Genomic DNA, 25,762 nt, shown 5'->3' on the forward strand with positions numbered 1-25,762 from the left:
TCAGAATGAAAGGAATCCAGAAAATATATAATTAAATACATGATATTTTAACTCCTTGTTCATATTCTATGCTTTATGCTCATTTGAAATCTAGTTTGAATTATGTACAATGATAGACTGAAAACTGTATTTAAAATGCATCTCATTTAGATGGCTAAAGTATTAGATTGGGGAATGCTTGACTAAATACAGTACTATAGACCAAACAGACCTGGCCGGGTGATTATCGATAGACTACAAATGAGTATGGATCACAGTATGTATGTGCGAGCCCTTCTTGCAATGAAATGCAGATTTTTTTTTAATAGCTGGTCATACACAAGTTGACTGACAGGAAGCCAGAGTTTGGGGTTGGTACCAACCCATTTTCTGGGAGTGCCAGGAAAAACTCAGGCGTGCCCAGGCGTTTGAAGGGAGGGCGTGTGACTTCAATCTGACTGCTTCTATTGAATGTATTTGTAGCTAATATCCAGCTAATTTTTGCAAGCCATACTAAGCAATTTGCAGGCTTGCACAGGGCGGGATTTACTCAGGCTGGGCTGGGCAGTTGAATTAACCTTACACTGCAAGAGATAGTATGGCCTAGTAAATAGAGGTGCAATATAACCAATAAAGACGAGTGACACCTTATTAGCTTTGCAGCTTTTGTTCTCAGTGCCATAACAGGGTGACTGTGTGTCCTGTGCCGCCACTGCACCCTTAACCTGTAACATGATGGCATCATGCCTAAGGGGCGGGGCCTCTGATAGTTATACTATTTACAGTATATAAGTTTATGGCTAATAAAAGAGTATTGTAAATTAGCATATTCAGCAGTAACTTCATAACATGCTGACATTGTCATTGCACATGGTGCTGCGGGGTCTGACGAACGTTCTTTATTATAATTAACTATGGACCCTGTTTGCCGGAATACTAGTTTTGTTTGGTGGTGCAGGTCTTTGGAAATTGTTCTGGAACTAGTTGTTATTGATGCCAATGAAGGCCCGCCAAAAAAAACGCACGCAGGCCCAAGCCACTGGGAGGAAGGGCCACTGATGTCAGTAGTGGCCCCGATCTCCCCAGGACCATCACAGCGCTGAGTAAGTCTATATTTCCCCCAGTTTGCATGGCTGTGAAGTCATTCACAGCCATGCACATGGGTGGGATTTCAGTATGGCGGGGAGGCGGCTAACTGATCGCTGGGTGAGGTACATATACTTTGCTGCATGCACCATGCTAGTTTTCCCACTAATTGTGAATCCTCCAATCTGCAGGTGAAGAGGAAGTCACTGAATCACAGCACACTTTGTATTACGCTGGCTGCTCTCATTTCTAAGAGACATCCTTCAGGTATATATATTGCTCTTTGTGTTTTCCTTACCTCCTTTACTTTCAGCAACTATAGATAAGTTTCTGTTTTAACATCTAACAACACTGCACAGTTACACTTTAACTCATAGCATACCAGGCATGAGCGTAGTAGTTACAATGTCAATGTATAATCTGGTGGCTCAGAAACCTATTATCCAAGTTATGTGTTTGTCCACTCACATGTAAAAGTATTTTTTTTTTCTATTTATACAAAATAGAGGCAGCCATTTTGCACCTGAGTAAAATCCAGCCTACCAAATCAGTAGGAACTAATGACATCACCGAGTGCCTCATGGCTGTGATATATGGCTCTTAGTAAATTACTCACCCCTATTCTAATAAATATTGATTTAGCCCAAATAATGGCTTCATCCACTGTGTATACATGAAGAATACAATACACTGGCAATCAGCATTGGTCTGCAAGGAGTCTTATGAGAACTGTCTTAAATAAACCAGATGCCTATTACATATCAGTCTCCAGCTGTTTTCAGACTACAATTCCTACGATTCTCAGCTAGACAGTGACTGGGAAGCATATTAGATATTTCAGTATGACAATGGTAGATCTGCCAAGTTACTCATCCTTGATGCTATTGTTGTATCTCTATCATTAAATAACATTTTCAATACAAATGGAATAGGATAGATAATGAATATAAAAGAGACAGAGTCTATTTAAGACAACATGAGGAAATAGGCAACATTTTAGTGCGCGCACCCACTCAATTGTCACAAAGAACATAACAAATGTGTTTATTTGGGTCTAACGGTGCCTGCTGGGCCCTAGGAAGGAGCCAATTGGATGATCCGGCACTATGCCAATGTAAAGCATCAATTCTCTTTTCCTATGTAATACATAGCACCGTAGGCCTTGTTCAGAAGTAGGCAGAGTAGGAAGGGCACATCAGCTGAGTGTTCTTCTATTATTCTTGTTTGATTGTACTCCAAACTAGAGATGTGCAGGTTTTGATTTACTCTGATTTACTCTGATTTCAAAGCAGCATCTTATTGGCTATCCCAAATCACATGACAGTTGTTGACAGTTGATAGCTAATAAGATCCTGCTTTGAAATCAGAGTAAATGAGAACCTGCACATCTCTACTAAAAACTAATGCCATGTGCTTGCCTGCTGTAGGCCTATCCCACCCAGTTAGTAAAACAGAGGACCTGTCAGCTGGCACACTCATCATTATTAGTAGCTGAATTTGAACAGTACAAGCTAGGTGCAACTTGAATGTCTGATTCGGATGGAATGGGGCTATTTCCAGTGTGTGCCGCCTCTGCTGACACCAGTCATTTAAATCAGCCACATTGCATAAACCCACAGAATGCCCATGACTCACCTGGGACATTCCTATGTAAATCACGCCCCTACTCACACACGCACCTTTCGGAAACCGCTTCGTAGATTGGGCGATCTCAGAAAGTACAGTTGGCACAAGTGCAGATTGTTCACTCAGTACTTTTGCGTATCCACCACTGAATAAGGCCCTGAAGGTTCAACCATTGTCACTACACATATCTATTGGTACTTCTCTTATATAGGGTATAAATAGTGAATGTTTAGAGATATGCTTTATGACTGGTAACGTGCGGGGTTGGATCTAATGTACATCTACTACTCTAATAGATACATAAGGCAGGGGCTGGTGCAGAGCTGAAGGAAGGTCCATTTGTACAGCATATCTTGTGTGACTGCAACTAATGTATGATATATGAGCAATACAGAGTCATATGCATCTAAGCCACATCTACTTGCCACTGCAGGGCTGTACCTGGGCTGAAATGGGTCATTCTCACTAATCTCACCGAAGGCTTTATGACTGACTTGTGGGATATGCAGTTGTGTGCCCATGTAAATACTGCTGCTTTCAGGTGGATCTCTTGCACCTGTGAGAGGGCAGGTATGCACTGGTAATGATGACAGCTAGGAAACCAGGCGTACAGATAGGGGTGGTCAAACCACAGAGATGTGTAAAACTCGGGCAGATATAGGCATTTAGTGGATCCATAATGCATAAGCAATTGCTGCTGACTTGTCTTCAACACTACATTAGCCCCAAAGTGTACAGACATACATGAGATCCGCTCTGTGGGCCTAATTCCTACTTTTATGGAATTGCACAGAAAAGCGAATGGAAGTGTTTGTACAATGCTGTACAAATAAAGTGCAAATACAGCAGGAGGCATCTGTAGGAAATCCCAGTGCTGTGTCTGCTCCTGCATGCACCTGTGAGATCAGAGTGCTGTGTCTGCTCCTGTAGGCACCTGTGAGATCCAAGTGCTATGTCTGCTCCTGCATGCATCTGTGAGATCTGAGTACTGTGTCTGCTCCTGCATGCATCTGTGAGATTTGAGTGCTATCTCTGCTTCTGCATGCCCCTGTGTGATCCGAATGCTGTGTCTGCTCCTGCATGCAATTGTGAGATCTGAGTGCTGTGTCTGCTCCTGCATGCATCTGTGAGATCTGAGTGCTGTGTCTGCTCCTGCATGCACCTGTGAGATCCGAGTGCTATGTCTGCTTCTGCATGCACCTGTGAGATCCGAATGCTATGTCTGCTCCTGCATGCACCTGTGAGATCTGAGTGCTGTGTCTGATCCTGCATGCATCTGTGAGATCTGAGTACTGTGTCTGCTCCTGCATGCATCTGTGAGATTTGAGTGCTATGTCTGCTTCTGCATGCCCCTGTGCGATCCGAATGCTGTGTCTGCTCCTGCATGCAATTGTGAGATCCGAGTGCTGTGTCTGCTCCTGCATGCATGTGTGAGATCTGAGTGCTGTGTCTGCTCCTGCATGCACCTGTGAGATCCGAATGCTATGTCTGCTTCTGCATGCACCTGTGAGATCCGAATGCTATGTCTGCTCCTGCATGCACCTGTGAGATCTGAGTGCTGTGTCTGATCCTGCATGCATCTGTGATATCTGAGTGCTGTGATGCACGCACCTGTGAGATCTAAGTGCTGTGTCTGTTCCTGCATGCACCTGTGAGATCTGAGTGCTGTGTCTGCTTCTGCATGCATCTGTGAGATCCGAGTGCTGTGTCTTCTCCTGCATGCATCTGGGAGACCCGAGTGCATCTGTGAGATCTAAGTCCTGTGTCTGATCCTGCATGCACCTGTGAAATCTGAGTGCTGTGTCTGCTCCTGAATGCACCTTTGAGATCCGAGTGCTGTGTCTGTTCCTGCATGCCTCTGTGAGATCCGAGTGCATCTGTGAGATCTGAGTGCTGTGTCTGCTCCTGCATGCACCTTTTAAATACGAGTGCTTTGTCTGCTACGGCATGCACCTGTGAGATCCGAGTGCTGTGTCTTCTCCTGCATGCACCTGTGAGATCCAAGTGCTGTGTCTTCTCCTGCATGCATCTGTGAGATCCGAGTGCAGCTGTGAGATCCAAGTGCTGCGTCTGCTCCTGCATGCACCTGTGAGATCCGAGTGCTGTGTCTGCTCCTGCATGCACCTGTGAGATCCGAGTGCTGTGTCTGCTCGTGCATGCACCTGCATGATCCGAGTGCTGTATCTCATAATTCAGCATCAGATCACCATCGTGATTCCCGATGGAGTCAGGCCGAGGTTTATCTGTGTAAGCCGAGGCTCATTCAGACTGGCTGTAGGATCCAGACAGTCATGTCTAGGAAGTCTTCATCCAACAACACAGATCATGGTCCCGTTCTGCACATGTGCAGAACAGGTCCTGCGTCTGCAATGATGTGCATACATCTGATTTCTATGGAAACCATTGGGTTTGTGTACAAATCCAAATCAGGACCCACCCTGTGTGCACTTAGAACATCCCCAGCAGCATAAACAACTGATTTTGGAATGGGCCACAGTTTTCCACAGTTTGTTTGTATAAGGGATGTCTCACAATAGACAGCATAAGGGATGAGGACAGCTAACTGGCATAGGAGCATGCACTACATAGTCAGTGTTGGTTCTATCCGAAAGTCTTAATATAAAAAAGGAGGTGTAGAAATCAGGCCAAATGTCACAATCTATATAAATCTAAGCAACAAAGCTGGGAAAACATATTTTGGTAGCAGTATCAAGAATGGGAAGTGTTGATTGTATGGATTCTTGAGCAAGTGTACAACAGTCTCACAAAATGGGCCTAATTCTGATCTGATTGCAAATTTGTTCTCAAAATGGACAAAACTATGTGCACTGTAGATGGGGCAGATGTAACATGTGCAGAGAGAGTTAGATTTGGGTGAGTTATGCTTCTGTGTAGGGTAGATATTATGGCTGATTTATTCTTACACTGCAATTTACATTTCAGTTTAAACACACCTCACTGAAATCTAGCTATCACTGCACATGTTACATTTGCCCCACCTGCAGTGCATATACGGGGCGCTTTCAGGGCATTTTCTAAGCAATCTCACTAGAACGCTTATAAAATGTCCCTACATCGCTCTATGTGTAGAGGCCATAGCGTTAGCAATGTGCGGCCCTGCGCGATGCTATCACCCCGTTCATTAATATCCAGCAGGCTCGATAAATCTATTTAATAGCCGGTCAGGGACATAGTTCTCACTGGCCCTGACAGATCCCTCAGCCCACATCGCTGACATGTCGCTGTTCAGCGGTGTGTGCGGAGCGATCTTGCACGATTTACATTGCTTATAATGCTCATCAACATCTCCCTGTGTGTAGGCCGCTTTAGACTTACTAATGTTAGTGCCAACATTTTAGGATCTATTCGTGTTGTCAATCTAAACCTTGCCTGATATACCACCCAAGGACTTGCTCTTATGACATCACCATGAACTGATTAATCATCAGCCCCCTGCTACTGCATGTGATTTGCACTTTTGCATATAAGCACATTGCATTCTCCTTGGATTCAATGTTCTGGCGACTGGAGGGGCAGAACCTCTTGAATCACTTCTACTAGTCACTGGAGGGGTTAGAACCTGAGTCACTTCAGCTACCACTGACATCCCATTAACAACAATAGAAATTGAAATTACCATTAAGAGGCGACTTAATAACAACATTTCCCCCATAGTTTTTGGTAGCATAGTCAGTGTATTGAGATGCTGAGTATTTCAGTGGATAATTTACAAAAATTTTACGCAAGCTCAATGGATCTGGGTACAGTTGGATACACCCAAATTGGTTAGAGACAAAAGTATATATATTACCATTTTTCCTGTAATGTAATTGGGCTCTAGAAGCGAGAACTGAGCTGCTGCGCTACACTTTTAGCACAGGATGCCCTAAGCCAGTTTTGAGAATTCCGTAAATAAACCGTGAACAGAGTTTGATTCACTGACAGAGATGCCATGGATCCCATTCAGTTGCTATCTGATTTCATGGAACACAATCTTGCCATTGAGTTAACTGTCAGAATGATTAGAGTGGATTCATTTTGTATCTCCACTCCATAGAATAACCCCCACCCAGATTCTTCATTCATGCAGCTCTTGGTTATCAGACAGACCATCCCCCTTTTATTCAAGGCCTGACTATGCTGCTTGCCATTTAATAATGAAACCCATAGTGAAACGCATGTTACATTGAACTGCTCTCAGGCTTCGCTGTGAGTGTCACTAGTAACGCTTTCCCCTGATCTGGATCTAATTGGTTTGTAACAGGAGATTAATGCCAGACACAAAACGCCACACATTTAGGCCACATTAAACAGAAGGGCAGCATTCAATAAACTGGAGATTATATCAGTATACTCTTTTATAAAATTTACAGAACAAATACAGTTAGTGTAAATAATTATATTATTAATAAAGTTATGGCAAGCAGAATCACCTAAAAAAATAAAAAAAAACAAGAAAAAAAATTAATCCCTTCCACTTGCCTACAATTGACATGGTTGACGTGGTCAAGATGTTGATATGTTCAATGGTTGGCATGACGATGGTCTGACATCATATGGTTGACATACGGTTTTTGGATTTTTGCAACTTTTTCATACTTTACCAAACTAAACAGCTCTCAATTGTCATTTTTTTAACACACAACCTGTAACATGGCATTTAGAAGCTGATTAGTTAGTAATATATCTGTCCCCAATTATTTTATAAATAGGCCCAAATGTGCTACTCGTCTCTGCCCAGAGCAGGTAAGAACCAATCCAGTAACTGAAGAATCTAAATTAAGGATTTTGTGGAAAAAGGCTAAAAGCGATAAGCAAAAAGTTCTGCTGATATGTTAAAAAACAAATCCTTAGTAATTATAGCACAATTATTATTGGTTAGAGTCTAGTCTATGCAATCATGATAATGTTTCATTATTGTCATTGCAGCTTTTATTACTGCTCAAGTTACTTCAATTAATTACTTAGGGAATTAATCTAATGTTATAAAAGAAATCAATGGCCCAGGATTGGAAGGACCGTTCTGCATTTTGGTATTTTAAACAGTTACGACCAACCTCTAGTAAATTAAATGTTGAACAGGAATTTACTGGATATAGTTGACTGTGCAATAATTAAATTAAAGATTGAGTTATTTTTACCACCCATTTCTACTAACCAGTGACCACACTCACTTGGAATTTCACAGTTACATTGCTTTTGATGGGATTTCACATTTAAACGTTCCCTTAAGAGTTTTCCAAGTGATGAAGTCACCAAGGATGACAGCATCAGCATCAGGATACAGAGTGCACCTCTTTGCCTGAGCCTAGCAAATCCAAAGGGAGAACTGTGAATGGCGCTTATGATACTCTGACACATAGTGTTGAGGTGCGCAGTGCGCAGTGCTGTCAGTGAATCCTTACGTTCAACAGTTCAAGTTGTCAGTTGAATTTTTTGCTTTGCTTCAAGTTTCTGGTCAGTATTTGTCTAAGTGTATGTTTTTCATGAATGTTTAAATAGAGAAATGTAATAGTAGAAATGAGAGTCCTTGAGGGATATAAAAAAAAATCATATTAGGACCTTGGCTATGTCAATCTCTGTAAATGTAAAAATCCATCTCAGCTTTTACAATTACTTACACATTGAACACTTATGGTCAATGCCATATAAATTGTAGAAATATTTATATGGCCTCATTATCTCTACATATTGAGTACATTCTAGAATTTTCCTCAGTGCAGCAGTTTAGCTATGAAAGTACTCTCACAGAATGGACAGTTAGACCAAACAGGACAATAATGCATTGCGGTACCCTTGCTCATTGTGCTACTTTCCCCTTTGTAATGGATGGAATAATTGTAAAGTACAATAATTGTCATTCAAGGATACTTCGGAAGCCAGTAAGACCTTATGTGGGATAAGTGAGATCTAAGTGAGATCATTTAAATAGCTGTTTATTTTCCCATTTTACCTCTTTATTACCCCCTTATGATAATGGATCGCTATATGCATTAGTCATGTGTATGACACCACTTATTTGTTCCTGCTGGCATTGCATTTAGGAACCATGAACTCTGCCAATAAAAAATCTCTACTATCCCAGCATTCCACTAGACTAAAATATCATTTCAAATGTAACTAGAACCAAATCATATTCTGTAGCTGTGAGCCTTGTGAAGTAAGAAAGGGCTTCATATATTAACATATAATAATGATAGCACTGAATAACAAATACCAGTTAAACATGGGAATATTAGACCAATACAAACTATAGTCTTAAATCATAGGCCCAGAATACATGTTCTAAATTTGTCAATAGCCACCCTACATGGTACTTAATGACATTTAACGGTTTCCCTCCGAAAGGGTGGAAGAGGGGAAGATGCAGAAGGGTGTGTGTGTGCGTGTGTGTAACTGTTAATAACATCATTGTTGACCCAGTGTAGCAACTGTGCCATTGAGCATTAGGACCAGGGTCATGGTAACATGATTCACAGCGAAACACATTATCAAACCTCTGAATAACCCCTTTCATTAGCGAAGCAGGCAGGGTCCAGGAGGCAGGTCTACTCTCATAGTAGACCGGGAGAGCTTCCCGAGATTACAGTAAGCGAGTATGTCCTACAGTACCTAAACTGGGCTTTCCACCTGCAGGTGACTTAATTATTTTACTTGTATCTGTGCTCCTGGATTTTATTTTCATTTTTTTTTCTGACCTCCAAAATTGCTGTTAAGTCATATCTTTACATAAAAAGTCAGTGGGGTAAGTTTACTAAGATGGGATATAGAACTCCAGATGGGATTTTTCTATATGCCTCCAATCAGAATCTACTTATTTATTTAGCAGCTTCTGGAAGATAATAGAAAGAATCTGATTGGTTTCCCATAGCAACATCCCATCTGAGATAGAACTCCCATTTTAATAAATAAACGCCAATATGTCATATAAACACTATGCTGAAGAAAGCTAAAACACCAAAGGAATCTGTATATACAAGCAAATTCATTCTAAGTAAATAATATGCTTGTGAAGGGTGATGCCCTTTAGCTCTGCAAAAAAAATCCGGTGACAGGTTTATTACGTTATTTTATAATGATCTTTTGTTCCATTGTTTTGAAAATTGAAGCCATCACTGAAAGAGAATGCATGCTATTTCCGCACAATAGAAGTATTATGCTCTAACAGTCAATTAATCCCAAATTATTAATCTATTTACAATATTTTTTTAAGAGAGAACAAATGCAAGCTACAAAGTGTGATTCTGAATCACTCCATTACAATTTAGGCATAGCATATCTTTACTTTCAAATAGTAAGGGTACAAATATGTAGACTTTAAAATAACAGAAACTTCTCGAAAAAGTGAAAAGCCCGGGGACAATGGAGCATCAGGCATGTTGCTTGGCAACAGTAACAATATGACCTCCTCGAATGCATTATCAAGTCACTTTCCATTGTCTGCTGACATTTATTTCATGGCCTCAGAAATATGCGATAGTATTAGGCAGCAAATATTTCATATAAATATATGTACTAAGAATCTCCCCTTTGTGTCTACAAAATTTATCAAAGTATTTGCAACACTTACAATTATTCTATATAATAAGCTCGGAATCTGCCCTGTGTTCCTACTGTGTTTCACAATCTTACTCACCAGACCTATGGAGTCTAGGCACATTTTGGGTTTAGAGATTTGGGTGTTGGAAGTGGCATATGGGCACAGTACAGTAAGCACACATTCTGGGCTAGATTCTCTAAGCTTCAAAAGTGATAAAATGGAGAGTGATAAAAAGCCAACCAATCAGCTCTTGTCGGACATTTTTCAAACACAGTCTGTGACATGGCAGGTAGGAGCTGATTGGCTTCCTGTTTATCACTCTCCATTTTATCACTTTTGAAGCTTAGAGAATCTGGCCCTCTGTCCCATGTCTGACCACAGAAAAGCGTAGACTTTTTGGAGTTCAGCTCACCTCAGCCAATACCATCAATGTTTCTAAAAAGATGTTTCAATACACTGAATTTAGAACGAATTAAAACCAGAGGAGATAATCCACCCATTACTTTATCATCCATTTTCCATCAAGCACATGGAAGAATCATTTAACATCATAATTTAACATCATCATTTCAGTCACATAATTGTTTGTAACCCATGGCAATAATAGCCGATCTTACATTAGCCTGGGCACAACTATTACAAGATTAGTTGCTATAGTTACTGTTATGGCATCATTTTAGTAAATACATCCTAAGGCCTTTTGACCTGTGTTTAAATACGCTGAATATGTGCCCTGTACTTGTCCTCTATTATACTCGAATGAAAGATACGTTCTTACTTTTCCATTTATGTACTCTGAATTCATCCCTGTTCCCTATGGTGGGATTCTGCGCATGTGCGCCAGGGAGCTCGCTGCCTGATTGACAGGCAGGGGGCACTCTGGGGTGGGCACCCAGTGTTTCATGGGCATGCCCACAAAAATGGTAGGCACACCAATAGAAACGCTGGACGGGTCCATTGGAACGCAGACGTGCCATTGCCTGCTCAGCGTGGTTGGCTGACATTACATACCTTTAAACCGGCCATCAGTGTTCATCTATAAAGTAGGTCCTGGCTTACTTTTTAGGGGGAACATAGGAAAAAAAATCATTTAATGGTGACTAAGCATACACATCCACTCGCAGCGCACCGAGGGGACCTGGCCCGTGCGTGTGTGTGTGTGTGTGTGTGTGGGGGGGGGTCATGTGTTCAGCGGGGAGGCGTTAACCTGCTTGCTATACAGCGAACACATGCAGCCTAGCGAGGTCTGAATTGGACCCTATGCCCATGGGCATAAACATGCATTTTACAAGCACTTTGTTCATAATGGTAGCGCACACTCACTGGTGTGCTCCTCCTACATCTCTCCCCGTATCGTAGATATCGAGGTACACCATTGTAGCCATTGAAAATAGCTGCTAAGAATTCCCAACCCTTTCATAAGGATGCCTAGCTGAACAACATGCGCCAGTATGTGATGCGCATATGCATGTTTTTGCAATGCGCATCCTATGGAACAGCAATGCAGAGATGTACGCATTTCAATGAGCATCATGGGCTTTCTCAGTGAGAACATATCAATGGAATTATGGGCTATGTAATCGGATGGCATGAATCCGTCTATATTCATTTGCGCCAAGTAGTGGCTGGTGACAGCGCACCCTGATGATAATGTTGATGACAAAGATGCATATAACCCTGCATATGGCAAATGTACTCATTTAGTTCCATGCACGCAATGCAGGAGCAATTATGGATGATTTGCTTACAGTTCTGCATCACGCTCTTTGTGTCCACGCTGTGCAAAGGCGGAGGACATAAGTATAGAGGCTTGGTACTGAAGAATGGAAGCACACTGAATTCACAGCAGCACATGTAGGATGCTTCATGGCACACTGAGATGTCACAGCTAGTCTCTTATAAACAACTGGGTTAGACTGTTCTGTACAGTGCATAGATATCCATCCTATTATCCATCAGCAAAGTGCCCCTGAAAATTGATGCCAAGTACATACGGTGCTAGCTCGGCTCAGAGTTGCATTAGAAAGGTTTTTTATGCTTAGACGTTCAAGTACAGTAGGACTGATATTTATTCTCATTTACACATTTTAATTGCATTTTATCATTGAATTTAAGTCAGTGTTTCACCTGGTAAAATAATATAGTGTATGTATCCCTTTTTATTTTTTACATTTCTATCTTGCTTTACATGTTTATTCTCACATATGGCTCACTAGTATGTATAGTCCTTTTATGGACGTGAGTATTATGTATGTGATCAAACACTGCGTTTAGGGGGTTATTCTGGATGCCTTGCGAGTCCACCAAACCCTGCCTTGCGAATGGTGGCCTGGCTGCCACTCATTCGCAGCATGTGTTTGCACGCACTGGCTGTTAATGGATGTTTAACATAAAGCATCCAGTTATGTCAGCTACCCGCCCCTGGCTGGCGCCCACGTCACTGGGCAATTTCCATGGGAAAGCCCATTTTTATTATGGGAAAGCCCATGAAATGCTAGGAGTTCCCATGGGTGAGTCCCCCGGCCCGCCGCCCCACGCCCCCCATCCACCGGCCGCAATGTTGTGTGCGTGCACCCGGCGTGCACCCGGCACATTTAGAAAACCTCAAGCTCACATGCGAGCGAACAGACCTGAATAAGGTCCTTAATTCTGTTTTGGTTCACTGAAGGTCAGTGACGTACACTCATTTTTTTCTTTTTTATATTGTGGTCGGGAACAACAGAGGTGGGGCCTATACTTGTAGACATTCCACAATTATTAGGACACATTTAGTCACACCTATTATGTGACCAGACTATTCATGATATATCCTGTACCTCTGCTTTTATCGTGGGAGTCTTTGCTCATTCAATGAATTGCTTCCTACAAAAATTAGTTGGGTATATGAGTTGTCAATTTACAAAATAAGTGAATGCCAGGAGCCAGGTTCCTATAGGAGCCCATCCTTGCAGAGTTGGAAGCACGGGTGCCGGACGGGGTCCGACAGTCGGGATCCCGACAGGCGTTTAACCGACGTTGGGATCCCGACTGTCGAAACACCGACAGCCGGGTTCCCGACGGCCACCTTCTATTTTCCCTCGTGGGGGCCCACGACCCCCATAGAGGGAGAATAGAATAGGTGGCTCGAGTAGCGAGCCACCATGCCCGCAAGGGGCTTAGTTGCGCTCACCATGCTGTCTGGGTCCGGCCAGTTCGGGATCCCGACATCGGGCTAATGACTGTCGGGATCCCGACTGTTGGACCCCTGTACCGCACCGGGAAGCACTGTCAAAACGTAACACTATCACACTGCTTCCTGGTTCTGGTCCCTGGCAGCCAACCAATGCACATGCACAGTCATTGGCAGGCCAATGCATCACTGGGAGTGGAGAGGAAGTGAATTAGTAGCCCATAGGCAGCTGCAGTTGAGTCGATGTTGGAAATAGAGGGATCAGCAGCAGAGATCAGATATATAGGCAGTGATCCCTACAAAGTACATGCGAGCAATCCATAATATTTGGCTCATTTTGGAGTAACCAGCAAATATATGATAAATACAGCAAAACAGCAAATGTTAGCAAATTTTTCTTGTACTTTTGTTTTGTTGTAAATATATCTTGGCGTGTGTACCTTACATAAACCTGGTGCTCATGCTTCTTGCCCCTCAATTGATGAGCATATGGGCCTAAACACAATATTTTTGCAGTTATTTAGAGCTCAATTTTGGAATGTATATGCCTGCGGCTTAGCATCAGCCCCAATAAAGGTTACTTTGTCCTGCTGTTGTTGGTTTTTCTAATGAACACAAAAGCAGCCTGTGTGGTGTGTTTTATAGGAACTGACATTCACCCTCAAGACCAAATTTGAGTAAATGTTTATTTATAGCCCCGCCTCCCCTATTCCTCCATTCCCTTCATGACCGGTACTTTATGGGACAGCTGCAGAGTCTGTTAGTAAACACTTTCGTGGGTTAACATTTTTATTCAGATCTCCTCCTCCCCTTCCCCTTTTCTCTATGATAGTACAATGACAGCATTGTTAAGGGGGGATTTGAATGAGGGGTCTCTGGGCATGTTCCCAGCATTGTCAAAAGGGATGGGAAAAAAAAATAGTCCAGCCAGGAGAACCAGACCAGACTCAGACAGATGCCTAAATTAGCGACAAAGCCTTCTCAAAGTCTCCTCAGACAAGGCTGGCTTGTTTGTGTGTGTGTGTGTTTGTGTGTGAGTGTGTGTTTGTGTGTGTGAAAGTGTACAGGGGGCTTTATCGCTGGTTGCATGTCTGCCCATGTTGATTAGTTTCTTGCATGCATGTCTGATAGGGTGCCAATAAATATTTGGTCCCTACTCTTATAAGAAAAGCTTATGGGATTGGAAGGGGGAAGGGATGTTGACTGTGCTGGATACAGCAGGCAGATTGTTTAGTAATGTAATAAATTAAGCTGCAAAAATGAAGCACGTAGACGTAGAGCCTAGACAATAAAAACACTGTGATAGTATATTATTTAGCTATTTTAAAGTGCATTTGTTTGTACTTTTCATATTTGTGTTGCCATTATAGTTTCAGGCATTAAAAAGTGAATTTTGCATAAAAATATAAATAAGTAAATGATAGATAGATAAATAATGAGTAAGTTGAAGAATTTTCACTTGCTTAGATCAGCTAATATCCATAGCAGTTAATTCATTGTTTTTAATTACGATATCGGTTAACGGTTATCTTTAGCATTCGACTTGCAGTGCTGCAATTACTGACCCTTCTATTGCAGGACATGTAGCTCATTGCCACATGTAGTGTGATTCAGTTGGTGATTATTATGGTTATATATAGGGATGAATCTGTTGTTCCATGATTCATATCTCTGCATCGTCAGAGGTTATAAAAGCTTAACTCCCACTAGAAGACGTCACATGATGTCAACCAGGAACAGATATCACCACTCATTCAATGTTGCCTTTTCTGAAGGAATTCTGGATCCAGTTTGCTTCTGAGCAGCCTAATTAGATCCCTACATCCTTTGGGTCAAAGGTGATTGGTCCTTATCAATCCTAAATGAATAGTTTTTAAAAAGATGTATATTTGTAGTGCGGGATGGACCAAAACAGGGTTAGGTAGTAAGGGAATTAGAAATCATTGCCTCTTTCCAAGCCCACAGTATACAAATATAGGTAACAGTATTTAATGTGGGGGATGAATGATTGCACCTTTATTCCGTCATTGTTAGTGCTAGTGACTTCTCTAAGTGTAAATAGATACAAATGTATTATACTGACTTTTACAGCTGTGTATGACAACACCTACATTCATGAATTAAAAGCTGATTTAAGGGGAGGAGTGAAACAAACAACTTTGTGTTGTGCCATAGAGAGAATAAAAAGAAGATAATATAAAGGTCGGAAGACACGATGGTGGGGGAAAATATGACATGAACAGGAAGATGAAAGGACTCTAAGCTGTCACTATATTTGAAGAGCTACTGTAACCGTCAAATTGTAGGGAGATTGGCAGAGCACTTCTTAATTTATGCCTGCTGCTATTGTACAGATGCCCGGCTTTAATTTATTCTAGAGAGCTATGGGAAAGAACGTAGGGGGGTGTCTTGGTGGAGGGGATTGGAGCATGTATACCATTGGGGGCTGTGGAGAAGAGAACAGATTCTCTGCTGCCATGTCTTTATTGTGTTCATACTGTGTGTGTGTATTCAATAGGGAAGAGCAGCAGTATTTGCTGGAAGCTTGGTCTCGCTGGCATACGCACACCCCTCTCTGCTCATTGGATTAAGGCAGACATTTTGAACTGCTGGCATATAAGCCTGGAGTTAACCCCTTCATTGACTTGAAGAATTTCAGTATCTGCAGGAGGTGAATACAGTACAGCCGTGGTGTTTCCAGCTGCCAATATGATTTTATTATAGCAGCCCTGTAACTCTGCTGATGGAGAAACGATGCTTATATGCACTACAGTCCCCACCACACATCCAATATAACTATAATAACCTCTTGTTACATATAAAGGGGGTTATTCTGGTTCACTCCTTCCGGCAAATTCCTTCTTAGATGGACAAAACCATGTGCACTGCAGGTGGGGCAGATGTAGCATGTGCAGAGAGAATGAGATTTGGATGGGGTTTTACATCAAAAGATTTGCAGTGTAAAAATAAAGCAGTCAGTATTTTCCCTGCACAGAAACAAAATAAAAACAGAATAAATCACCCAAATCTAATTCTCTCTGCACATGTAACATCTGCCGCCCCCCCCACCCCCCCTGCAGTGCACATGGTTTTGTCCATCTAAGAAGGAATTTGCCAGAAGGAGCAAACCAGAATAACCCACAAAGTCCCTAAATATTTCTACCTGACAATATGAAAATTAGGTACATTTTCAAGGACATATATATCTAAAGTCCCAATCTGTTGCTTAGGGACAATAGGCCTAGTTCAGCATGGATGGCTAATTAGAGAATTTGCAATCTGTGTGATTAGTGGATGACTGCACTTACACAGCGTTCCCACTGCACATGTACATACACATATTGCCAATAACTAGACATACACATAGCAGGTGCATAGCAGTCGCACGTTGACTAACAGGAAGCTAGTGTTTAGTGGTGGAGGCATGGCATTTTCTGGGTGTGTTCCTGAAAACGCCGACCTGCCAAAGTATTTTTTTGGGAGGATCTCTGATTTCAGAAATCCCCACTTCCAACCTGATTACAGCAGATTAGTGGAAGCCTTAGACTGGTGCAGATGGTAAAAACTCTCCCATGGTTCGGTTTTTGTGAATGGATCTGCGAATGCAATTTTGCAAGGAGCGGTTGTGGTTTCTTTCTTGATGGAGACTATTTGATTGTATGCAACTGCTTTTTCTCTAATTAGCAAGCCATACTGAATTAGGCCCAATGTAGAAATACGCAGACATGTATGTCGTTGGCATTCCTCCTTTTTCTCATCTTGTAGCAGAACATTTAGTTTGTTGCTGCTGCGCATAATAATCCAAAAGGTACTTGTGTAATAGCCTGGCGCCCGTTCCGTAGTTAGCGTAGCGTCCCTGTCAGAATCAGCGTAGTGTGTGCGCGGCCAGCTAACTACGCTAAGTACACTAGACAGCCGTTGGGCTACGCTGAAAATGTAGCATAGAAGGGCGCCGTGCTATTACACAAGTACCATCCAAAATAATGGCATAGAAATACTTACCTTCTCATTCATGTCTTACATTCATGTTTTACTGACACAGATACCTCTTGCTCACAGATACCACTTACTGACAAAGACAATTATTGACACAAACACTACTTACTAAAATACACATTTAAATTCAGACACCATTTACGACACACTTTGTAATATGCATTCACACAGCCCTCATTATATGGTTGAAGCAAACAACCCCCACCCAGGCTCACTAGTGCCAGTGACTGCATAGACCCAGGCCTTAATTGATCTATTTACACTGGACAGGGTGGCAGACAGGTTGGCTGGGCCCCCAGTAAAATGAAGGGATGTGGCCACTGGGAGGGTGCGTGGATACGGGGATGTGGTGCGGCCACGCCCTTGTGAAAAAAAACCTAGTTTGTGTGGGGAGCGCCGGAGGTGGTGTGGGTGTGATCACACACCCACTACAGGGAGAGAAAGGACAGGCTGCTGCTGGTATGTATGAGTTTCCAACAGTTGGGATTCCAACAGTAAAGGATCCCATACACATTACAAATCGCATCTCATCGCATCTCTGTTTTGCGATGAGATCAGATGAGATGAGATCTAGTACAAAAAGTATATGCTGCACATACTTTTTGTACTAGATCTCATATCATCTGATCTCATCGCAAAACCGAGATCGGATGAGATGCGATATTGTATACAATATTGGGTACTCTTTACCTAGAACGGCGCCCACGATTGAAATCGCGGGCATCGCGGGTAAAATCGCGGTAATCGCGGCATCGCGGGTAAATCGTGGGTAAATCGCGGGTACATCAAAATCGGGTACCCGCGATTACCGCGATTTTCCCATAGAGAACAATGTTAAAAAGCCTGATTGACCGCGATTTTAGCGTTAAATGCCTCAATGCCCGCGATTTTCCCATAGGAATCAATGTTAAATGGGCTACAGAGCCCAAATAGCCTCAATTAACCCTTAAATGTCCCCCCAATTTTTGTACGCCACCCCACGATCCACGCCAACCCGAAGCGTGGCGAGCGCAGCGAGCCCGCGAGGGGCGGCGGTACGCGTCCTACGACCTTTTCATGCCCTACTATCCACGTCGGCGTGGAGTTGAGAATAGAATAGTGTGGCGAGCGCAGCGAGCCACCGAGCCCGAAGCGTGGCGAGCGCAGCGAGCCCCGCGAGGGGACGCGGATACCTTCACAGTTATACGCGTCCCCTCGCGGGCTTCACAGGTGTCCGCGTGGCCACGGACACCTGTGAAGCCCGCGAGGGGACGCGCTTACCTGTGAAGGTATCCGCGTCCCCTCGCGGGGCTCGCTGCGCTCGCCACGCTTCGGGCTCGGTGGCTCGCTGCGCTCGCCACACTATTCTATTCTCACACCACGCCGACGTGGATAGTAGGGCATGAAAAGGTCGGAGGACGCGTACCGCCGCCCCTCGCGGGCTCGCTGCGCTCGCCACGCTTCGGGTTGGCGTTGATCGTGGGGTGGCGTTAAAAATTTGGGGGGACATTTAAGGGTTAATGGGCTCTGTAGCCCATTTAACATTGATTCCTATGGCCAAATCGGGTGGATTGAGGCATTTAACACTAAAATCGGGTCCATCGCGGCTTTTAACATTGCTTCCTATGGGAAATCGGGAGCATCGCGTCGCGGGCATCGCGGGTACGTTTATGGCCGGCCGCGACGCGACCGACGCGATTTTTCAGGTTTAACATGGTTTTCAATGGGAAAATCGCGGGCATCGCGTCGGTCGCGTCGCGGGCAGGCATAAATGTACCCGCGATGCCCGCGACGGGCGCCGTTCTAGGTAAAGAGTACCCAATATTGTATACAATAATTGTAATGTGTATGGGCACCTTCAGCCTCCTGACAGTTGGGATTCTGATGTCGGAGAAGCGGCTGTTGGAAACCTGACTTTCGGTAAGTCATCCGGCACCCGGCTGCTGCTGCCTCTCTCCCCAGCTCAGCACACAGCACGGAGCAGCATGTGCTGGGCTGGGGAGAGAGGCTGTGCTGTAGCTGCAGCCTGTCCTCTCTCTCCCACTGCCCAGGTCTCTGCAACAGGGTAGGGGGTAGCGGGCCCACTGGTATATAATGCATCCATGATGATGGTAAAGAAGATTTATACCTTTTTATCCATCATTAGTACCTTGTGGGGTTTTTTTTGCCTTAGACTTTAAATCATATAGAAAGTTATGTGTAAAGAGAGGTCATAGGCCCTTATTCAGATCTGATCGCAGTACAAATTTGGGTACTTGTGAGTTATCCGGGCTGCCGATTTTTTCATCGCGCCCGAAATCGGGGGCATCGCGTCGGTCGTGGCCGTTATAAGGAGCCGCGACGCGATGCCCACGATTTCCCATAGACAGTAATGTTAAAAGACACGATGGACCCGATTTCCGACACGATTTCCCATAGACAGTAATGTTAAAAGACGCGATGGACCCGATTTCCCATAGACAGCAATGTTAAAATAAAATTACAATGTGAAATTGGCCAATATGTTTTTAAAAAAAATGTTTCATGGCCCCCCACCACCGTTAACGCCACCCCGCTATTGACGCCAACCCGAAGCGTGGCGAGCGCAGCGAGCCCGCGAGGGGCGGCGGTACGCGTCCTCCGACCTTTTCATGCCCTACTATCCACTAGGGCGTGGAGTGAGAATAGAATAGTGTGGCGAGCGCAGCGAGCCACCGAGCCCGAAGCGTGGCGAGCGCAGCGAGCCCCGCGAGGGGACGCGGACACCTTCACAGGTATCCGCGTGCCCTTGCGGGCTTCACAGGTGTCCGCGTCCCCTCGCGGGGCTCACTGCGCTCGCCACGCTTCGGGCTCGGTGGCTCGCTGCGCTCGCCACACTATTCTATTCTCACTCCACGCCCTAGTGGATAGTAGGGCATGAAAAGGTCGGAGGACGCGTACCGCCGCCCCTCGCGGGCTCGCTGCGCTCGCCACGCTTCGGGTTGGCGTCAATAGCGGGGTGGCGTTAACGGTGGTGGGGGGCCATGAAACATTTTTTTTAAAAACATATTGCCCAATTTCACATTGTAATTTTATTTTAACATTGCTGTCTATGGGAAATCGGGTCCATCGCGTCTTTTAACATTACTGTCTATGGGAAATCGGGGGCATCGCGTCGCGGCCCCTTATAACGGCCACGACCGACGCGATGCCCCCGATATCGTGTCTTTTAACATTACTGTCTATGGGAAATCGGGGGCATCGCGTCGCGGCCCCTTATAACGGCCACGACCGACGCGATGCCCCCGATTTGGAGCTAAATCGTGGGCATCGCGTCGGTCGGGTGTCCTTAAGTTAACCAAACTTAAGGACAAAATCGGCAGCCCGGATAACTCACAAGTACCCAAATTTGTTCTCAAAATGGGCAAAACCATGTGCACTGCAGGTGGGGCAGATGCAATATGTGCAGAGAGAGTTACATTTGGGTGGGGTGTGTTGAAACTGAAATCTAAATTGCAGTGTAAAACTGATGCATCCAGTATTTACCCTGCACAGAAACAAAATAACTCACACAAATCTAACTTTCTCTGCACATGTTAAATCTGCCCCACCTGCAGTGCACATGGTTTTGCCCATTTTGAGAACAAATTTGTACTGTGATCAGATCTGAATAAGGGCCATAGTGCGCAGAGTGCTTATTCTGGCATTGTGTACTTCTATGTACAGCAACCCATACAGCTCTCTTATGAGATTGCAGACTATACTGTTTGGGTGAGTGATGTTGATAAGTGCCTGATATAATAATATACTAGCTTATTGGGAGAAACAAAATTACATCCACCAGTTAAGTCTTGAAAGTGTATGCATTAGAATGCATCTGGAATTGTACTGCATGTACATTGCTAATCAAATGGCTTGAAAGGGAAGCATTGCAACTGAAAGAGGGGGCAAACCATTATATTTAAAATATAGCCTTGCACCCAGTACTGACACTTAAATGAGTGGTGTACTAGGTAATAATGAAATCTAATGATGACTAATGCTGCGGCCCTGGGAAAGGGTCTGCGGTGCCTTTGTTTACACATCAAGAGTTTGCAGGATGCAACAACTATTGTGGCTTTGTGACATACCTGTTATTAGTACATAACAATTTTTCATGCTAGCTGTGTTTTAAAAGCATATCAAATGACAACCTGGGCTTGCTGATCCGCTTTGACGCGTGATTTCAATCTGCTTCAAACTGCTTGGCTAGCAGTTCTCCGAGAGAAACATGAAACCAGGGCAAAAATATCAAATAAAAGCTCAAACACAAAATAACAAATGGAACACAGATCTTTTCGATAAGACCTAAGATGTACAACCATCACATGCGACAATAAGGTTCCGAATCTCAAGCTTGTTGTCTTCGGGTCATTTCATAGATTCTTTCCTTCATTCCCACATAAAAGTCCTTGCAAAACCATGTCGCAACTCCCACTAATATGCCTTCTGCCTTATTGCCTTACTGCACTAATTACACTGGTAAAACTCTAATTTGCCTTTTCTTAACCACATAATCATAGCTACAATCCTAACCTAATCCTTTACCAATGCTGCTACTCTGTGTGTGTGTGTATTTGTGTAAGTAAATGCTTCGAAAGCTAGTTTGCTACCTTGTGATTGCCTCTGTATTTGTGCATGTGTGAGATAGAAAGAGGTGTAGTTTCACTCTCTGCCAACAGATGGCAGTGTTTCGGAGATGATTAATCAGACACTAGACATTTATAGATTTTATATATTTGTCTATTATGTCGTCTTTTCCCAACTTCTAACTACGGAGATGTTATATCAAGCAGTGATAAGAGGGGAGAATTGATCCAGAGCAGAAGTTGCCCACGACACGCAGTGGCGGCACCAAAGGTCAGGCTGTAGCAAAGTTCAAAATTCAAATAGGGGAGAAACACAATTGCCGGTAAGTCAGTTTGGAATGGCAGTTGGTGTTGCACCCCTATTTGAATTTTGAAATGAACTACAGTCCCTTCTCTGGAGCCTCCCCTGGTTGTACGTCATAAATGCTTACTCAAAGCTGATTGGGTGCTCAGGGCATATTCTCCACTGGTCCACTGACAAGGATTCAGTATCCTGTCCTTGAATTTAAACTATACTTCTACATCAATGGTAAGCACTTATACCTCTTGTAGAAAATGCAATAAAATGATCTGCTCTTCCTATGGATACTTGCAAATAGGTGCATTACTCTTTTAGTATTCACTAGGAAAAAGCAGAAAAGACCATTCATGTTTCTAAAATGAATGGGGGGGGGGGGGGCATGGGTGTAAATACAGGAATTAATGGAAGACAGTCACCTACGGGTGCAAGCCCTGAAAGGGCACACTGAACTCCTCCATTGCTCCTGGTTCTGCTTTATGTGCCTTAGAGCAGTAATAAACAGGGAACCCAGGGGGCATGCGCCATGGTCCCCTCTCTGTGTTGGTCCTGCTGGGCTGCTGGGGTGGTGGAAGTGAATATGGAGGGAGAACAGTGAATGTGACAAAACCTATGGGGAAAGACATCCTCTTGAGTGCACCATACGTGCCTACTTTTGAAAACTGGTTTCAGGGAGATTAAAGTTGGTAATAGAATTTTGCACAGCGCCCCATTGAGGGGGCGTGTCATGCTCCTCCCAAAGGACGTGCAAATGACATATCCAAATGTAGATGAGCCCCAAAGCAGTTAGTAAGAGCTACTATATTTGGTATAGTGCTGGGAAATGGTGCAGATGATTCTCATTCCTTTTTTCCCCAAACATGTAACAGTGTAATGTGGGCTAGGTGACATGAGGGAGATTGCTAGACTAATGAGGGAGAGCTGGAGATTGCTGCTATTTCAGGGAGGGTAGGCAACTATGGAGTGCACACTTCCTCCACTCTAACGTCCTGTCCACCTCGCAGCTGCACATAGGACACAGGCAGCCGCACAGGGGGACCATGTCTCTCATAGCAAATGATCCAGTCCAGGCCTCTCTTACAAGCCCAGGTAATTTTTAGCCACCCTCTCCATCTGAGCACCACTGGAGAAATTGTGTGTCTGGGTGATGCTGGGATGGGTGTATAGTAGTGAATGCGAGTGTAGGGACGGCATCAAGTATAAACTTACACCCCAGGGTGGAAGGCTTGTAAGTGATGGAGCAATGCTTAAGGTTCATAAAGTATGCCGCATGCCCTAGTCTAGATACAACCCTTGCCTAGTTACTAAGCAAAATGTAGTTATACAGTGTGAATGTATGTTCTGTGGATGTTACATGGCTCTGCTTGGCTAGAGAAAATGGAATCATTGATGTCAGTCAGGGTTTTGCTGCTTCAAGCATTAGGAGTGAGGACACAGTGCTCGTCACCAGGATAGTGTACAGTAATTGTACACATTTATCAAAACAGTAGTTGTGACAAGTGATGCCATTAGGGAGGGACATGTCTGTACCTCCTACCACTCTGCAGATTCTACTAGTCAGAGCTCTGTTGGCTTCCTTGGCCACTCCCACAATGAATGATGAGTAATAACTAGCTGACTCAGATATAATGTAACAACTGGATAGGCAGATGAATAGGCCACAAATGGGACGATTGTGATTGTCATTTTTGTTCTGATCCAAAACCATCCATATTGGGTAACCGTATGACTTAATGTTATCTTCAACATAGAGACCTGGACAGCCACTGATCTGTGTATGATCTGATCTGTGCATGATCTGATCTCACTGATCTGTGCATGACCAGATCTCACTGATCTGTGCATGATCTGATCTCACTGATCTGTGCATGATCTGATCTCACTGATCTGTGCATGCCTAGCCAGAACCTGGTCTGTTTTATTTGTTGATATTTGGTCTCGTATTAGCTGCGAGTTTATAACTTTGCTTTTGTGGGATGGCAAAACATCTGGATGTGAGTGTTGCCATTGGGATTTTGGGGATTTGCCTCTGTGAGTTTTGGGATTGCAGGAAACATGCGGTTTTGTATGTTCCCCCATCCTATTACATTGGACAAGGTGACAAAATGGATGAGTTTAGCACTATTATATTTGGCCCCAACTGTAGATTTAACATTCTTTCTGTGGTACTCTATATATTTATCAACTGTATATATATGATGATAAAACCATTCCTGCATTTTATGAAGGGTGAGATACATATGTTACAGACATGCTTATAATACATTGTATGAATTAACTTTCAAATTCAAACAATATTATAGTATAGTAAGCCTACCTAATTATCCCTAACAAACAGCCATGTTGTTATATCAGCCAAAATAATGTACGCGGGATTAACTAGTTTACCAAGAGCAGAAAATTCCAGCAGAAACACAACAATAAAGAAATGTAACCTGCTCAGGATAATCATAGCGCTATTAATTCTGCAATATGGACAGCTGGGGGTTTATTTACTAAGTTCGTAGTTTTATTCACGATGGGATGTTGCCCATAGCAACCAACCAGAATCTACTTCTTATTTATTTAGCACCGTCTAGAAGATAATAGATAGAATCGGATTAGTTGCCCATAGCAACATCCCATCTTCAGTATAACTCCCCACTGGCCATACGCCTAGATTATAAATACCTTGCACTCCGTATCTTGTTTTCACTCACATTATGGGCCTGATTCAGACCTGTTCACTAGACTGAGTGTAATCGCAGTCTAGTGAAAAGGTAAACGCCGCCCGGCCATACCCCCCTTTCCCCCGCCTCACAAATCCCCTCTCTAACATGTGAGCGCACACATATCCCCTCACATATGTGGCCACATGGGAGAGAAATCATTTAATGGTGGAGACTTACTTTTATTCTCGCCGCCATCCGTCAAATGCCCCGAGCAGGCATCGCCACACCTGTGTTCGTAGGGGAACACCCAGAGTATTTTATGGGGATGTCCATAAAATGCTGGCCCCTCCCCTGCCCGCCCCTGCACCTCCCTTTCTGTCGGCGCCCATCGAAATGTGTAACATTCATTCGCAAACCCCTGCGATGGAGTCGCCCTTGCGAACGGGTATCGACAGCCTACCATTCGCAAGGCGGGGTTTGGTGGACCCGCAAGGCTGTGAATTCGCAGCCTTGCAAATCAAACAGAATAACCCCCTGTGTCCAGAAATGTGTCAGCTGTTAAAAATTATGGTACTTGTTTCCTAGAACGGCCACAATCGTGAGTGATCGTGGCTCTTAATTAAGGGACACGATCCTCACGATGTGGCCGATTTTTTTACAATTTTTTCCATTTGATTGACAGAAATCGGGTCAATCGGTCGGTCGCGACCAATTAAAATCGGCCGCGATGCGACCGACCGATTGACCCGATTTTTCCATAGACTTCAATGTTAAAAAATCTTTTAACATTGAAATCGGTCGGTCTTGTGCCATTATAATGGCACAAGATGAGATGGACTTGATTAAGTCCAT

General features: G+C 43.7%; 1 long non-coding RNA gene across 2 annotated transcripts in view; it reads left to right on the forward strand.

The window, feature by feature from the left end:
• Nucleotides 1–17,964, forward strand: part of LOC146075201 (uncharacterized) — a 38,218-nt gene extending 20,254 nt beyond the window's left edge. For both annotated transcript variants that reach the window (XR_014473518.1, XR_014473517.1), the window contains exon 6: nucleotides 1,257–17,964. This is a non-coding gene — a long non-coding RNA (uncharacterized LOC146075201). The remainder of the gene's footprint in view (nucleotides 1–1,256) is intronic.
• Nucleotides 17,965–25,762: the final 7,798 nt, after the last annotated feature.

This window comes from Crinia signifera, chromosome 4 (genome assembly GCF_055691185.1).
Source record: "Crinia signifera chromosome 4, ASM5569118v1, whole genome shotgun sequence".
Classification (NCBI taxonomy): domain Eukaryota; kingdom Metazoa; phylum Chordata; class Amphibia; order Anura; family Myobatrachidae; genus Crinia; species Crinia signifera.